At 51.0% G+C, this 13,318-nt stretch overlaps 1 protein-coding gene across 7 annotated transcripts in view; it reads left to right on the plus strand.

Annotated features, from left to right (window-relative positions):
- Positions 1–7,119: 7,119 nt before the first annotated feature.
- Positions 7,120–13,318, plus strand: part of ZMIZ1 (zinc finger MIZ-type containing 1) — a 394,693-nt gene continuing 388,494 nt past the window's right edge. For 4 of the 7 annotated variants that reach the window (XM_044420293.1, XM_044420290.1, XM_044420297.1 and 1 more), the window contains exon 1: positions 9,361–11,048. The gene's annotated coding sequence lies outside the window, so the exon portion shown is untranslated. Of the gene's footprint in view, positions 7,547–9,359; positions 11,049–13,318 lie in introns of those variants that run through there. The other 3 variants (XM_044420292.1, XM_044420291.1, XM_044420296.1) reach the window with 3 other exon arrangements.

The raw sequence follows: 13,318 nt of genomic DNA on the forward strand, positions 1-13,318 counted from the left end.
GCCACATCTGTGTAAGGCAGCTGTGGAAAGATAGTTGGAGTTGTAGAAATATATTGCAGAACAATTCTTTTTTTCCCTACTACATCTTTAAGCACAAAAGACAATCACCACCTTGGTCAGTCGTGTGGTATTATGATGTATTTATTAGGCTGCTTTATATTGCAAGCTGTCCAGAGATCAACCATAATGGATGGGTTATAAATACCCCCAGTAAAAGAAAGAAAGAAAGAAAGAAAGAAAGAAAGAGAGAGAGAGAGAGAGAGAGAGAGAGAGAGAGAGAGAGAGAGAGAAAGAAAGAAAGAAAGAAAGAAAGAAAGAAAGAAAGAAAGAAAGATGCATGAAGAACATGGCGGGTATAGAGTAATCTAGTACAGCAACCAGCACCTGGGAAACAGACCCTTACGCGATGTTAGGCCACCGCCCTTGATAAGAGAGATGGGGGGAAGAAGCACACCTGTCCTTTCCCGTGAACTGGTGCAAGCTACTCTGACACAAGTACCAAGGCCAGCTCCAGGCAGGTGGGGCTTGCAGCCACGAGTCCTAGAATGGGCCCCTTCCTCGCTTGGGCCCACCAGGTGCATGTGGATACCAGTTATGCAAACAGCTTCTGTTCAAGCATCCACCCAGCAGACTGAACCTGGCTCTGTTGTCATTCACGCTTTCTCAGGAAGCCAGCATTTGCGTTGGGAGCACTTGAGAACTTTGCATCCTTAACAGCCCACTGCTTTCAGGATTCTATTTAAAGTTCTGCCAATGAAGCCGACATATCAACTGAGAGCTCATCTAAGCCATCTAAGTTCATCAAAGCCAAAACCACAGTAAGACCAGGATCTGCTTTTCAGAAGCAGGGTTTCATCTTCTGCATTCAGAACAGGGTAATGCTTCTTCGACCCTGGTAAGTGCTAAAGAGAATGGGCTGAGAACAGAAGCCAGAAAGTCCCTGCTAGGTCGTTTACTCATTTGTATCCTGCATTTTAGCTCACAAGAGGTGTCTGAGGCATCTTGCAAATAAGTAGCGATCGTGGGTCACCCGCGTATATTCTCAGTTGTGTCGTGCTTGCAGTGTTGAAGCCAAGCCCGACATGAATCAACTGATCGAGTGTGATGGCAAATTGTGCAGCAGCTCCAGTCTGGGTTTGAGCGGTGCGGGGGACAACTAGTGGCAAGCTGCCTGCTAAGGACACCCTCCAACTTCGCTAGGTCCTGGCAGTGGCACCATCCATTGCCCACGACGCATCAGAGTGACATCAGGACTTAGTGAGACAGTTCCAGGGTGGCAACCAGTGATAAGCAGGCAGTATGCCTTTTGGGTAAAGATATAGGCTGCATTCAGACAACACATCAAGCAGCTCTTCATGCTTACCAGAGTCCAGTCTCTTACCATTGTCTACTTGGCAGAAGATCAAGTAGTCTCTATGTTATCATGGTTTCCATCGTCCCTGCTAAGTCCTCCCACTGTTGATGTGTATCCCATCAGCCACTATGACTAAGATTCAATCCCAAGGTGCATCATTTTCTGCCTATGTTGCCTGCTTCTTCCTTATTGGCCCACATATAGATGGATGGCCAGAGCGGCTCCTGGCAGTTGCCACTCTTTCCAGAGGACTCTGTGGTAGTTGCATACCAGGATCATGGAGATCATGATCCTGGGTTCAGACAACACAACAAGCTATGATACAGAAACAATAGAATAAACCATTGTTTCTTATCATTGTTTCTAAAGACCAGACTTATCATAGTGAAATGCCATGATTGGATTCAGACAACTTAAAAAACCACTATGACTGGTCATGTTGTCTGAATCCAGTCATATTAAGAAGATATAACTGTCCAACAATATGTTAGTAAGAACTGAAAATAGACCTTAGCAGCTGCAGTTATGTGCAATGATTGCTTGTGCTGTCTCCACAGCCTTAGGGTGTATGTGTGTGCATGTGCGTACGCATGCGCGTGTGTGCATGTTTGCTAGATTAGACATTGACTTCAACCTTCCAGAAAAAAATGGAAACGCAGGCCAGGTATCAGTCATGGGCCCCCAGCGAGGGTGGAGTAGCCATGACAGCTGCCAGAATTGGCCATGTGCTGGTACCCAGGTCTAAGGTGACCGCCAATTTGGTTGGAATTGAAAATTCATGAAGAATCCTAGGAAGTAGGGAAGTTAAGGGACAGGGAGCCAAGAAGCAAGGAGACTAAGGAAGGGGTAGAGATGAATGACACTTGAAGGAAGAACTAGGGAGCTATATCACTGGCCTGCCAGTTCGGAGGAGAAATTTGAGGCCAAACGGAGCCAACAGGAGGGAAGAGTTCTGAAACAACAACACCCTCAGAGCACTCAAGAACAGCTACATGGTTTGCAAGGAAGAGAAAGAGAGCTGGGCAGGTGACTAAAACTGTCCACTCCCACACCCCTGTGTGGGTCTGGACAACATGGCGACCTGGGCCGTCAGGCTATTTAAGGCAAAGCAGGTGGCATGCGACTGGCACACATGGGGAAGACTGGTGGGGGGTTGCAGAGCGGGAAGCTGTGTCCAATGTTTGTCCTACTTAGAATAGGCTCAGTGAAGGAAATGGGATTTCAATTAGTCATGACTAATTTAAGATTCATTTCAGTGGATCCACTCTAAGTTGGATCTAACCCTGAGAAAACGGCACGCGATAGAGGCACTGAGCTGAAGTAGGACTGTGTCAAAACTAATGTCTAAAACAAGGGTGAGGACCTTTGGTCCACAGGCCTCATCCAGCCTGTGGGGGGCCCCCTCCCACAAACTCCCATCCTCTGGAAGAGAGAGATCCCAGACACTACCTCGGAACACAGGTAACAGCTGGGAGCAGACGACAACCCCTGCACCAAACCGGGAACTTGGGTGGTGCTTGGAGGGTTCTGTGCATGTGTTGCTCCTTCACCCAACAAGAGTCTTGGCTGGTCGCTTCTCCAGGTGCCGGATGCGCCCTGGCACTGCAGAGTGATGCATAATGAAGAGCAAAATGGCAGGACTCATTCAGAGCAGAGGGTTCTGAGATGAGCCCCCGTCACCCAGCCCCCCAGACGGATCAGGGAGGGATGGCCGGAAGGATAAAAGCCCAACTTCTCTGGCCCAGAGCTAGTGAAGTCTTTCGGCAGGAACAGATACTCAAGGGGGGTGTGGAGACCAACCACAGGCCTCTGCACCTCGGAGGGAAAATGTATTGAATACACTCTGGTCCCACCTTTCCAATTAATTATCAGTGTGACCTGCCCACAGATATTTGTCTGAAGGAACTGCTGAATTCTTCCGCTTCAAGCTTCTAACACTGAAACAATCACTTAATATATTAATGATGGCTTTCATCCATACCGTATTAATATTAATCCAGCATTAATACTGTTAATTAATGCTATCCAGCATTAAGAGTATTAATTAATTACTACTCCTCCAGTCTCTCCACCAGGCCTCTAAAAATTGCACCGATAAAATCAGAGCAAAGATGGAATATACAACCCCGCTTTGCTGCAAATCGATCAGCGGGGAGGACCCCAGCCGTGCCCCCTTTCCGACGCCCTCCATTCGCGGCAGCCAGGGGCGCGCCGTCCTCCAGCGAGGGGGGCCGGCCGAGCGCCAAGGCGGCGGCGAGGGGGGCGCTCGCCACGGAGAAGAGCGCGCTTCTGGGGGGCGCGCGGCGCGTCCAGGGCCGGTGTCGCTTTAAGCAGCTGCCTCTCGGAGCGCGCTGTCCTGTTTGTGTGACCGAGGAGGAGCTTGCGTGCGTGCGTGTGCGCGCGCGCGCGCGTGCCTGTGTGTGTGTGTGTGTGCATGCGTGTGTGTGTCGGAGAGGGAAAGCTGTTGGCACAGGCATTGTTCCCTGACGTCACTCCGCCAGCGCTGCTGCTGCCTCTGCTGCTGCTGCTGCTGCGGCTGCGGCTGCTCTCAAACTTGTCTTTGTTATTCAGAGCTATCCATCTGACACGGCGGCTGCCTGCAAAACGCGGACGCCGGAGCCGCGCGCGGCGCCTGGATCGGCCCGGGGCGCCCTGCTCTGGCCCCGGGGAAGCGGGCACCTGCCCTTCCCGCAGGGCCCCGCGCCGGGCAGAGAGGGCGGCTCCCGCGCGCTCCGCGCAGGCCGATCCTGCGCGCCCTTGCTGGGCATGCTGACTGGGTGCGGAGGCTGAGGGAAGGAATCGCGGCTGGGAAGACAGGAGGCGCCTCCTTGGAGGTTTGCCAGCGCCCCTCAGGGTAAAAATGCACCCCTTCCGTGCATATTTTGTGCAGGGTAAAAGTGAACTCGGCGAGGGGGTCTTTTGAGGGGACTTCCGGAGTACAGGGCTGCTGGTGAATATTTCCACTTGCGGGCAAAGGTTATGCTCCGCCCCAGCTCAGCCACTGGCCGTGCAAGTGCCCCCGGGACCCCCCCGCTCCTCCCCCCGGACGAGGCTTTTCAGGCAGACACACGAAAGCCAAGCGGAGGCAGAAAGACTGGCGTGGGTCTTTGAAATTCAGGATTAGGGCGCGCTAGGAAGAGAAGCAGCTCTGTCCTAATGAGGTTAGGGTACGTGAACAGGGAGGGAAGCGGGCGGGGAGGTGGATAACGCCGAAGTACTTGCATTTCAGCAGCTCGCAGCTCGAAAGAAGTCCTATAATTCCCAGCATTGCCCAGTCAGCCAGGGGAATCCTGGGAGTTGTAGGACTTCTCCTGTCCAAACGTGTGTAGGATCTTACCTGAAGCAAATTCACCTACGCTGCATATGATCAACGGGGTTCCTGTTCTAGCTGGCCATATTGCGAGCTAAACAAGGATCTCTCGGGATTGTGGATCGCGGACTTAACCCGATATGCAACCCAATCCTATGCATGTTTCCTCGGAAGCTCCGCTGAGTGCCATGGATTTGACTCCCAAGCAAGGCACTCCCAAGGAAACGGAGGGTCGTGCTGCGCATCGAAGGAGCTATGCTTGAGCGAGTTGTGGGTGGCGTCCCGAAAGTAATTGTCAAAAAATCAACAGGCGCCCTCTGTTTTGGAGAGCATCACACACACACACACACTAATCTCATACATTAATTTTGGAGGATCGAGCAAGAGCGAGGCGACGAAGTTACACGATTCGGTTCAAGTCTGCTTCCTGGGGGAGAACGCGGGGTTCTGGTCACACTTTCCCCTCGCTTTCGCCAAAGAAAGAGGAAAATAACCCTCAAATAGTTCTCTGCGTGCGCGAAAATGCAAAGCGCCTCGCCAAGGCGTCGGTCTCCTTCTCCTTTCTCTTGCGAGCTAAACAATCCAGCTTCACCAACACGTGCCCGCTTCGCATTCACGGCGCAGCTGTAGCACCGGACCTTTTGTGGGTTTACATGGATGGCAAGCGCCGCAGCGCCCCACTGGGCTTCCTCCCCTTCGCCAACGTCGCCGCAGCCTTGGGCTGCCATTCCTTCAACCTGGGAGTGAGCCCACGCTCTGCCACCTACTTCCGAGTAGGCTCGGCGTGGTGGCTGCGTGAAGCGGGGCGGCTGATTTAGAGAGAGAGAGAGAGAGAGAGAGAGAGAGAGAGAGAGAGTGTTTAAAGGGTTCGAAATCGATTTTTCTTCCTCCAGTGGCAACTAAATGAGGAACGGGGAGGAGCAAACGCGCAGGGCGCTCTTTAAATTGCTTATCTCCAATTGCATAATCTAACAAGCCCCGCTGGAAGCAGCGGCGATGAATGTCTGATGCTCCTCTAACAGCACGTCATAAAAGCTTGATTGCCCGGGAAATATTGGGGTGGGCAGTGGGATGGCAAGAGGGAGGGCCGCAGGACTTGCCGAGGACCGGCTTCCCTGTGCTTCCCCGCGCGAACACTGGGGAGCCGAGCGGATTCCCCGGTGTTCCGCCGATGAATTCCCCGCCGCGGCGCTTTTCTCTCCATCCGGGGCGCGCCACTTTGGCAGCAGGACAACCCCCGGTGGTCTCGGGCCTCCCTGCAGCTGCGCGCGGCCCCGGCGCCCGGACGGGGCCGGGGAGGCGGCGGAGCCCCCTCCGGCGGGGGTCTTGCTTCCGAGCAAGCGGCGGGCTGCCACGCTCTCGCAGAGGGGCTGGCGCCAAAAATCCGTTTAAAACGCGGGGGAGGGAAGAGAAGCGGCGCAGGAGCGGCGGGGAGATCCCACCGCGAGCTCCAGGGAGGCTGTGGCTGCGCGTGGAAAGGCACAGAAAAGGAGGCAGGTTGCGCCCGCCCCTCTATCGCCTCCGAGGAGAGGGATCCCTTTTTATTGCGGGGGGGGGTGTTGTGAGGCCTCTGGAAAACTCTTTTCAATTAACGTCGCCGCCCTCCCCTGGACCTCTGCTACGGAAAGCATGCAGCCTGCCCCCTTCTTTCTTTTCGCAGCCCTCCTCTCGGGGCGCGCGGGAGTGTTGAATAGGGTTATGGGCACCCTCGCCTCCCTCTCGGGCGGGGTTGAGTGATGGCGGGGGGAGCCGCAGCCTTCCCCGTCGCGCTCTTTCTTCTCCTGGCCTCCCTGCGGCCAGACCGACGCTGCCCGCTTCTCTTGGCGCTGACCCACCAGGAAGTCCCGCTGTGGCCATGGGGCTTGCTCGCAGTGCAAATGCGACAGGCGGATTGGCGGTACCGCTTACCTGCGAGTAAGTCCCATTAAACCTCAGGGGAATTCGCCGCCGAGTACACAGGATCCGGCCGCCGGGCGATCCGAGGAAGCAGGATCGGGCCACCCAGGCATCCGCGCAAAGCGCATGGGGCTGCGCGGCGCGGCTGTGTGGGAGCCACTGGTTCGCTAGCCATGAAAGAAATCACCCAGATTGCGAAGGAACGTAGCCAAGCACCCCAGGTTGCCAGCGCTCGGGCGAGCTAACCTCCATTCATAGAGAGCGAAGCAAACAATACCTTGACAATTCCTGCCCAAGGGGACGCATCGCCCACTTTCGAAGTGCACCGTTTTGCACAGGGGAGCGAGTGCGCGGGGAGGGGGGGGGCGCGAAGGATGTGTGTGTCGCCCTCCCCCTGCCGCGGTTAATTTTTATGTACAATCGAGCCACGATTTGCGCTTCTCCAGACAGGAAGTTCTTCCCTTTGATGCGGGTGGTGGGAGGGAGGGGAGGGAGGGAGGGGAGGGGGGAATATTGAAAGACAATTATTTGCGTTGTTCAACTTGGCTCTTAAAGATTTTAACTTTAGGTGGTCAGAAGGTGGGGTGGCAGGGAAAAAAGAGAGACACACACAGAGAGGGAAGCATCCTTGTAGGAGAGACAGCTCCCTTTCAGATAGAAATCTAGGACAGATTTTGCCAACAGCCAGAAGCAGGGCCCTTTGGTAATAAAATAGCCAATGTAATTTGACACTTCAACTTGCTCTGCTCTCTGGTAGTTGATTCACTTATTCTCCCACCAACACTGAGCTCTTTTCACTGAGAGAGATTTTTTTTTCCTTTGGCAAGAAAGGAGAGATTTTTTTAAAGACCTAAAATTTAAAAGCCGCCAGAAGCAGACCTACAAATCGACCGGAAAGAGGGAATATTTCGCATGATCTTCTTTCTTCCCTATGAAATTTCCCCGCTTGCAAGCCTTGTTCCTTCCCCCCCTCCCCTAATCCGTAGGTAAGTTTCGTCTTTCAGTTCATTCACATCTCTCCTTGGGGTTTGGGGCTCCGACCGGGGACTTAGAAACAATGGGAGCAAAGCTCGATCGGAAAATGGATCGTGGAGACGCATCCAGGGGGAGATAGAAAAATGTTTTAGCTTCGGTGCTGGAGACTGGGAATGGAGGGGACTCAGGAAAACAGTGTGCGGACTTCTTAAAGGGGCAGGTTGTGCTTCTAGGATAACATGTGGGGGCTCACGGAGCAGGGGAGGCAAAACCGGGAGATCCCGGGGAAAGGCAGAAAGCGGGGGGGGGGATTAATCCCGTTTGCTGAAGCCCTGTTTCGCCTTTGCGCTCTTGCAAGGCGAACGAGCGGAGGGGCTTCAGAAGCGAACGAGACAGACCTTTCCCAGGGATCGCTGGAAAAAACAAAATCCAGAGGAGGTGGGCATGCTCGGGGTGGGGGGGGGGGGAGTGCCCAAGAGAAGCCAGAGGCCCCTTTTTTAATCCGCGAAGGTGTCTTTGTGTGTCTTGAAGTTTGGAGAGCCGAAACAATGTTGCTATTTGGGCACGCTTGACTCGGGGCGGACGCGGGGGGAGAAGGGATCCTGCGCGATAAAAACAAAGGATGTTTAAAAATAATCCGGAGTGCTTCTGGTTGGGGCTCTCGTTTGGTGTGTGCCCCCCCCCCCGCGCCTCTCTCCTCTTCTCCCCTCCTTCTCCCCCTCCTGGCCGGCTTTTACTTTGGCTGACTGGCTTCAAAAAGGCGATTCCTTTAAGATTCTCCCGACGAGGACCCGGTCGATCGATCGTGGGGAGGGCTTGCCAGGGTGGGGGGGACCAGGGGAGATGCGGAGGGCCGGAGGGAGGGGGCTGGCCGCGCTTTCCGGGCGCTGGGAAGCCTGCCCGAGCGTGAATTCCTTGTGTCTGGATTCTAAAGGCCAGCCGGGATTTGGAGGAAGGCTTGCTCCTCTTTCTCTGTCTGCTCTCTCCCCGCCGCACGCGCTCCAGCCCCCGTACATCTGCCCAGGAAGCCCGCTCGGGTGGGGGCAGCGGGCGGACGGAGAAAAGGGAGCCCGGCGCTCGCTTTCTTGCCATTGTGAAGTCCGGGCGGGGGGAGGGAGCCCTTTCCACGGGGGACGAGCTGGCTGCAATTAAAAAAATAAAAGCAAAATGGCAGTTAAAAGGCACTTGCGGAATGTAAACATTAAAAATAGGAGCTCTCTGAATTTAGCCTTTGATTTCCTGCCATGTTCTTTTCGAGAAGGTCTCCTGGGCTGACTTTAAAAAAAGAAATAAAAGGGGGGGGCGCGAAACGGAGTTCCGTCGCCCGTTTTTTGCTCTTGCCCTGCAAACTTCTGGATGTGTGTACGTTGAGCGCACGTGTGAAGCTTTTAATTTCGTTGCTAACTTTTCCTGCTCTTTTTAAACTCTTTTGGTGAGAGGAAGAACTTCTGAATTGCCCTGTTGCCTTTTGCAGCCCTCCCAGCTGCAAGAAGCATGAACTGGATAAAACAATCTGGAAGAGGGGATCGTGCCAGATCTGACCCCCCCCCCCACACACACACACACACACGCACGCATGGATGTTTTTGTGCGGTTGTGGATCTTCACCCTGTGTGGCTGGAAAATCTTGCACCTCTACAGTTACATGGGGGAGTTGAGACAGTAGCCAGTTTAAGCCCCCACCCCCCTTGATCACCTTGGTCTGCTAGGATGTGTGTGTGGGGGGGGGGGGTTGCTTTACACTGTATATTTGTGGGGTTCAGTCCCTGATGTGCAAGGGGCTCCATGATTCTCCGGGGCAAGGGGATACTGCGTGTTCCCTCTGCTTCAGCCAGCCCAAGTGATGCTGAGCACTTGCTCCTTCCCCCTCCCCTCCAAGCATTGACATGAGAGTGGAGGATTTAACTTGGCAGCTTGAACAAATACTCCCTCAAAGGTTTCCAAGAGACAGTAAGAGAGCAGGAATGGATGAATGCCTGGGTGAAGTCTTGGGGTGCTACCTAACTGGGTTTCCTTTCAAAGAGGAGGCGGCTGCTTGGAAACTGACTCAAGCTGTGTTTCTTGGGGCTTATAAAATTCTCCAGGGCAAAAGCCTGTGCAGAGTGGGACTCTTGGCTGCCTTGGTGAGGCAGAGTTTTTCTAAGGGAGCTTTGCACATCCCTGGACTCATCTTGAGACAGCAAGGTGGGATCTGGTCTTAGAAATTGGGAAGGTTAATGATGGAATGGCCTCCACAAAGATCTAATGATTATCTTTCATATAACAGAGGAGGAGGAGAGGTGGCTACAGGAGAGAATTACAGGGGTAACAGTGACCCGGTGTGCGGTTAGCTTATGAAAGGGTCTGCACTGGACCAAGGTTTGAGAGGGTGTTCTGCTGGAGTCTCGCTAGATTAGCAAGAAATTACCATTACTTGGCCTTTCTTTGGCACCTGTAAATGCTAACTTTTCTCCCCTCGTGGTTTTACGGATGTGTAGAAGAAAGGAAATGTTGGGCTCTGCCTTGAGACTCAAGCAAAGAGACAAAACAAAAATATGGACTACTGACTTGGCTTATTCTCCAGCAACCATACACACTGTAAGCTGGGCTTATAAGCAGGCATTTTGCCCAGCTGCTTTGGGTAAGCAAGCCTGACAGGGAAGTCTGACAAAAGTTGATTCTCTTTCTTCTTGGGCCACAAGTGACTAACCCAGGGTTGTTTAGACAGGTGGGCCGGTAAGTGTACTTTTAAAAGTGTAAAGTTGTGCAGGATAAAAGTTTCTACTTGTTTGTATTATGAAAACATGGAATTAGGAGCTGGGAGATGAAAGCTCCTTAGTCCTGCCAGGTTGTCTTTTAAGTTACAAGTGATTAACACATGTGTGTTTGTGTGTGTGTTAGGTGTTGTTGTTTGTTTAAGTGGGTTATTCCACTTTGGTAGACTTGTTTACAAGGGTGGTGTGCAATAAAAGTCAGGAATATCTGGGGTGTGCGTACACGGAGGCTTGGGAAAGGGGGTGAGTTACTTTGTGTGCACCTAAGACCAATTGTCTGTCTCCCTTTAAGGAAAAAAATGGGATTCATTTTGCAGAGTTGGTTTCTACCTCCAACTTCTCTCTCTCTCTCCCCCTCCCCTCCCCCCTTCTTTTGATCAAGGCAAATTTACTACCACATCAATCTTTCTTTGGCAGGACCTGATTCAGGTTTATGAATGCCAGAAGACTTGGGCTGACCTTTTTCTGTTCAAGTCGAGGATGTTGAAACACCCGTCATCAAACAAAAGGCACATTGAAAGCAAGATCTTGCAAAAGAGCACGTGTGACTTTCAGACTGGTTGCATGAATTGGGTTGATGCTGTCTTTCTCTGGGTTTGGGGTGTATGAAGGCTGGGGTGTAGGGAGACAGAGGTCACTTTAAAGCAGTGCTGCAAAATTTGGAACTGTTCATATGGCATAGATTACAAATAGAAGACTAAGAAAAATCACATCTTTATGGCTTGTACATTTAAAAGGCCATGCACAAAAGGGTGATAACGTAAGTATGGTCACAGGTTAGAGTATTTCATTTTTCATATACTGCCTTTAAAAGTTTTGGGTGCAAGTCCAGGTATTGCTCCTGATGAAAGCTGCTTTTCATTGACTTAATTACGAAGCAGAGCATTCTGTAACTGTGGAGTTTGATGGAAAATTTGGATTTTCTCAGCTTCCTCAACCTTCTTCCCCAGTACCCCTCTCCCCATACCATAGAGCAACTCCAAAACTCAGTACAACCTGAGGTTTACTTTCTAGGTTTGGTTTTCTATCCTAAAAAGTTTGTTAAATGCATTGGGCATCCAATGGATGATTTTGCTTTTATTATATTTATTATATTTATTTATTTAGAAAATTTATATGCCGCCTCATTCGCCGAAGCCTCGGGGTGGCTCACAAAACATTAAAATATAATGCATTGAAAATATAAAATGAATTTACAATATAAAATAAGTCGCCCTGGCCAAAGAATAAAATAAGGAAATAATATTAGCAATTAAAATGACATTTGAATAAAAAGGTCTTCGCCTGGCGCCGAAAAACAAATAACGACGGCGCCAGGCGGACTTCTCTGGGGAGCGCATTCCATAGATTGGGCGCCACCGCAGAGAAGGCCCTCCTCCAAGTACCCACCCTCCTAATTTCTTTCACAGAGGGTTCCTGGAGAAGGGCCTCTCCCGCAGATCTCAGGGGGCGGGCGGGCGTATATGGACGTAAGCGCTCCTTCAGGTAGCCAGGACCCAAGCCATTTAGGGCTTTATAGGTCATCACCAACACCTTGAATTGGACCCGGACTTCAATGGGAAGCCAGTGAAGCTGACGGAGGACTGGGGTTATATGAGAACAATGCCCAGTCCCCATCAGCAACCTGGCAGCTCTGTTTTGCACCAATTGAAGTATCTGGACCATCTTCAAGGGTAGCCCCACGTAGAGCGCGTTACAGAAGTCAAGACGGGAAGTCACCAGTGCGTGTGTCACTGTCGCCAGGCAGTCGTTCTCCAGGTAGGGGTGCAGCTGATGGATCAAGCCGAAGCTGAAGGAAAGCGCTCCTTGCCACTGCTGTCACCTGAGCTTCCAATTGTAGAAGAAGATTTTGCTTTCATATTTACTGAAGGAAACTCGAGAGACTGCTCTTTTACAGTTCTTGTGGTCTTTAATCCTTGAACTTAAAAGAGACATCATGAGTATTATTGCTCAGTTATGCAGCCGATAAGCATCTGGGAAACTAGTTTGCTTCAAGGATTGTAAAGTAAGTTGAGATTGGTGCTGTGAAACATCAGGTCGGTGTATGCTTACTTAAGAGTAGTGTCAGAGTGAAACTAAATCTGTAAGGTTATGCTGTGTAAGTCAGAATCAACCATACTGTATCTGGATAAAAGGCAAAATGTAAGTACTGACGTGGATCTTCTTTTTTCCAAGGGAAAAGTGGGTAGGAAACTGTTACAGTAAGATATTGTTACTTTGTTTCTGCATTGAACTCTTTCTGTGGATTCTTTGGTCTCAATGTAATATCTCTTCCACTTCTATGGGTATGGATATTTGTGATGCCTCCTTGTATCCCAGCGTCACCTGCTCAAACTGTGTGCAAGAAGGAAGTGCAATTGCAATTGTGACATGATTGTTGAACACGAGTGCAAGGCATTTTGTTTGTTTGTTTGTTTGTTTATTTAGGAGACTTCTATGCCGCCCCATTCGCTGAAGCCTCGGGGTGGCTCACAGGTAGTAATTGTCTCTTTAAGCAAACAATGGCAAAAGCACGTACTTTTCTTTTGACTCTTTCAGTGCAAGCTCAGGATGATAGTTTGCATGTACCCCTGATTTTAACATTATTTTTCTGGAATTGCAGCTATACTGAAGTATTTGCAACCTTTGGATTGTTTTTAATCCAGTAGATTTTTTTGGCTCTGATATCTGATCCTGAGAAAGGTGTGGATTCCATATATCCAAACTCATATTTTCAGGTTTTGTTTTTTCCTCTGTTTGGGTCTCTATTTGATAAATGTGAAAAGTCTCCACAGAGGTGAAGAGGTAGGCAGATGAGCATCTTGGCATCACCTCACTAAACAAAATACACTGCCCATCAAATAAATCAGTTTGATAACATAACTCTTAAGGCCCATGTTTGCAGCAAGTGGCCAAAGTTTCTCATTCATGGAGGGGTGCAACATTTATGGAACTGTTGGTTTCTCTTCAAGAGAGAAGGAACCTCTCCACAACCTCTTAATCTCTCAGTTTCTTGCAAGGCCAGGAGCTGGTTTCCCTAGGGGGAGTGAG

This window comes from Varanus komodoensis, unplaced genomic scaffold, assembly GCF_004798865.1.
Source record: "Varanus komodoensis strain SLA01 unplaced genomic scaffold, ASM479886v1 scaffold11, whole genome shotgun sequence".
Classification (NCBI taxonomy): domain Eukaryota; kingdom Metazoa; phylum Chordata; class Lepidosauria; order Squamata; family Varanidae; genus Varanus; species Varanus komodoensis.